At 46.1% G+C, this 4221-nt stretch overlaps 1 long non-coding RNA gene across 1 annotated transcript; it reads left to right on the top strand.

The window, feature by feature from the left end:
* Positions 1-312: 312 nt before the first annotated feature.
* On the top strand, positions 313-2826 carry LOC134162103 (uncharacterized). The gene is made up of 2 exons (XR_009964202.1): positions 313-502; positions 2717-2826. It is a non-coding gene; the product is annotated as an uncharacterized LOC134162103 (long non-coding RNA).
* The last annotated feature ends 1395 nt before the right edge of the window (positions 2827-4221 follow it).

Here is a 4221-nt window from a genome sequence, read left to right as displayed (position 1 = left end):
AAACTACGAGAATTGCAGCGCTAACTTTGTCCTTTGCAAACTGTTTTGAGTGAAAGTTGCTCTCCAAAAGCCTTTCAGATAGAGATAACAAAGTGTCAAATCCTTTAAAGTAATGCTTTCAGGTGCTTGCCTTCAAATAGGTGTCCCAGTTTAGCTGCTGGCTGTCAGAACAAAGGGAGTAACCCAGAGCAGATTAAACTTTTGCTCCAAGAAATGTTTAGCTCCTTATGAGGGAAACCCAGAACACATGCTGGTAAATACAAGGGCTCTCTTTTTCTGTCTTTCTCATGAGCAACTGAAATCATGGCCCCATTGAATTTTGCAGGAGACTGGCTTCAGTGACACAATTTTTGCCCTTTGGCTTGCCAGCTTACTCTACTATTTTAGGCATGGCTGGTTTAGATCAGCCTTGGACAGGGTTAGGAGCACTGATGGCACCCCATAGTTGGGTTCAGCAGGCTCTTGCCCTGGCAGGGCCACCACTGGTGGTAGAGCACTTCTGGTGAGGAGCAAGGAGTTGTAAATCTGGCTACTGGCAACTGGGCTGCCAGTTCCTAGAAAGATAAGAAAAGGGAGGAGGGATCTTTATGAACCTCATATGCAGGCTGCTTATGAGAAGATCAACTTAAAGACAGTTCTTGGGTTATTTGGTTATTTTTTCCTAAGTGCTACATCCCCCAAAAGACTGTGTTTAGTTTCAGTGTGGGGTCACTTGGATGACAAGGTTTCTTTTGTCTTGAAGTGTCTGTTACCTACCTCATAATGATTTTCTTGTTACTAGAGGCTTGCAGAATCCATTTCCAAATTTTCTCTCAAATAATATCACATTGCTGTAGGTTAATGCCCTGGCTTTTGCATCCTGGAGCTGTACAACTCCCTTACTGGGTTGATTAACACAAACAACATGTAGTAAGCTTGAAATGTGATGGGTACCGTTATAGTTGCAATCACCCTAGCACCTAGAGACCTTGCCTGAGATTGAAGCCACATTGTACCTGGTACTGGTCAAAGCGTTTCCAACAGCATGAAGCCTAAACAGATTAGGAAAAGGGTGAGGGGAGAAATGTAGGTGCCAAGAGTTGCAGCAATGTGCATAACATGACTCAAGGAAGCCATAATCAGAACTCAGGTCCCAGGCCCTCATAGGAATCAGCTACTCATGCCATCATTTTGCTACATGAGATGGGTCATCTCCCTTAAAGGATTTAGAAAGTAGCCAGACCAGTTCCCCTGCTTATATAAGGAAGATGTTTGTAGACCCCTTGATCCTAAGGCAATTAATATAGCTTATTGGGGAATAAAAGAAATAATAATAATAATAAAGGCTGGGCTAGATTCTCATGTAAATGGCACCCAGAATGCCCAAAATTCTCACAGATGCAGATGTTTTTATGTTGGGTTATTTTTTTGGTGAGTGGCCTCTTTGTGGTCAGTTGTAAGCATCACATTTACATAGTTCTGTATTTCTGAAAAAGCCTATTGCATAAAGTTGGGATCCTACCAAATGAAAAAAAACACAACACTACTGAAAAATAACCAGCCCTTCCAACAGTGTTCAGTAACTGAGTTAGAGTTTAGTGCTGCATCCTGGAAAAGAAAGGAAAAAAATATCCAGGCACAATATAATTTTGTGCACTAAAACCTTTAAACATTTCAGATGAACATAACATATGACATAGGGTGTTTTTTACTTAATGAATGGCTTTAAGAAACGGGGCCAGTGTCCCTTCTCACAGCTGAGCTCCTTGTGCCAACAGCATTGCTGTACAATGTGTCATCACTTGGGAACCTAAAGAATTGTACTTGAGAAAACATTGCTATAAAATATCATCCCCTTCCCAGAAAGGTTCACTTCAGGCTTTATACAAAAACAGGACAACTCATTTCCACTGAATGTAATTCATCTGTTGAGAAACTTTCTTAAAGGCATAGGGCACAGAGCAAGTGGCTGGAAAGCTGGTTAATCTCGAGGTAACAATAACAGTTCATCATTATTATTGCTACTTAGCTCTTGCATTGCACTTTCTGTGCCGGCAGACTTTACAAGCAAGAAGCAGTTAACCCTCCCCATACCCTGCGGAGGGGACAAAGTGCTGCTGGATGCTTTATGGGGTCTGTGCAGGGGTGCACTCCTGAAGCTGGAGCTCACGCACCCCCTGAACAGGGCTTGTCTTCAGCCTGTGGTACATCTACTTCAGAGGCAAAGGACCTTCGTTTTGCCATAAAGTTCAACCACACAGTGAGCTAGAGGACTTTGCCCAACTTATCTGTACTTGAGAGTATCCTATGTGGTTTACACTGGGACTGGGGGGAAAGGGAAAGGATTGGAGGGGAGGGCAGGGGGGAGAAGAAGGGAGAAGAGGGGAGAAGAGGAGAGGAGAGAAGAGGAGAGGAGAGGAGAGGAGAGGAGAGGAGAGGAGAGGAGAGGAGAGGAGAGGAGAGGAGAGGGGAAAGGTCTGTTTAGCTGCCATGAGAAACTTCAGTTAAGCTTCTTATGCCAAAAAATTGCTACTCTAACAAAATGGCAAGGGATATGAGATATATTAAATGGGAAGTCTTACACAGATGGAGTATACTGACCTGAAAATGCTTTTGTTCATATGGTGTGTTTTGTTTGGGGATATTAGGCCAGTAATTATTTTTACTGATAAAAGCCTCACCTCTACAATAGTGTTTGCTGGGATAGTTCAGTATAAGTGTGTGTGTTTATTTTTAGGGACTGCATATGAACATCCTCTTCCTTGCCATCCCTGGTGTGAAAATGGAAGCTTCACCTGCTTCTCTCTCTCATTTTACACTTGAAGCAAATTGAAAAGCAGAAAGTGGTCTGAGCCATAACATGAGGTTCTTCCCTGAGATAAGATCAGGGTCTTTGGAAGGACTGCTCCTTTAGCAAGTCAAGGAAAGGGTGGTGACAACCAAACAGCTCCAGAGAGAAAAGAATGAGTAACTTCCAGCGCTAATAATTTAACTTGTGTCTTCCATGGGCATAACTGTTTGTACAACCTGCCCTACAGCACGGTGAGATGGGCCAACCCCCTGCAGTAGTGCAGAGAAGGCATTTCTGATTTTTAAACCAAATCCCATTAAGGACACCCCTAAGCTGTACCCCATGCCAGCACTCTCTCAAGTGCTCAAAATCACCTGAACTGGTCCCATCCAAGGCTTCTGCAGGTTTGTGACAGGGCCCAAAACTTCTCTCCACCTGCAGCAAGGGAAACAGCGAGCAGAGCCCCCCGAAAGTGCAGGCCTGCTGCGGTGACAGCGGGGACCCTGCCTGGGGGATGCTGTCAGGAGAGAGGCCAGGTCGTGCCGCTGGCCTCATCTCTGTCCTTAGGCTCCCTCTAGAGTTTACATCAAATGAACTAAAGGTCTTAAACTTCGCCTGGCTTCTGCCCGCTCTGAGTGCAGCCGCCTGCAGCGCGGGGCTTGCGAGCAGCAGCTCCCTGGCAGCTCCGGGCCCCCCTCGGCACTGCTCCCGTCCTGGGATGATGTCCCAGCGCCTTCCTAAGCTAAAATGGCTCTTTCCTCCCTGGCGGTCTCTGCTGCTGAACCTCACAGGGCCCTTATCCTGCCCAGAAGGGAAGGGCTCCTGTTAAGCACGTTACAAACACCCCCAGGGCACACAGGTGAATTCTCAGGACCTGCACCTCGAATCTCACAGCAGCCTCAACGCACATCTCTCGAGGAAATTAGCGTTTTGCCCAGAAAACTGGAGGTGTGGGGAAACAGCATCAGGCCAGTGACAGCAAGGGTGGCGAGAAGCAAAATTCCTCAAGCCTCTGGCTTACAAAAGAGTCATGCCATGCCCCTGCAATCTTCATCCTCAACGCTGGAAGACACGGCCCATGGAGGAGCTCAGACGTTATTCACAGTTTCCTCGCTGTTTGCAAGAATCACAGAATCAGCTGGGTTGGAGAAGATTTTTAACATTACCATGCCCAGCTGTCACCCCAGCACTGCCAAGTCCACCACTAACCCATGTCACTGAGGGCATGTACATGGTTTGTGAACACTGCCAGGGATGGTGACTCCACCACTGCCCTGGGAAGCCTGTTCCAATGCCTGAGCACCCTCTCAGTGAAGAAATGTTTCCTAATAATCCATTTCCTAATTCCTAATATTCCTAATATCTTCCCTAGCACAGCTTGACACCATTTCCTCTTAACACTTGTTACTTGGGAAAAGAGACCAGCCACCTCGTCACTCCATCTTCCTTTC

Source organism: Pezoporus occidentalis, unplaced genomic scaffold, assembly GCF_034315485.1.
Source record: "Pezoporus occidentalis ecotype Australia unplaced genomic scaffold, CSIRO_AGI_Poc_V1 ctg182, whole genome shotgun sequence".
NCBI classification, from domain to species: Eukaryota; Metazoa; Chordata; class Aves; order Psittaciformes; family Psittacidae; genus Pezoporus; species Pezoporus occidentalis.
The sequence above is the reverse complement of the archived record's forward strand: the minus strand, read 5'-3'. Positions and strand labels throughout refer to the sequence as shown.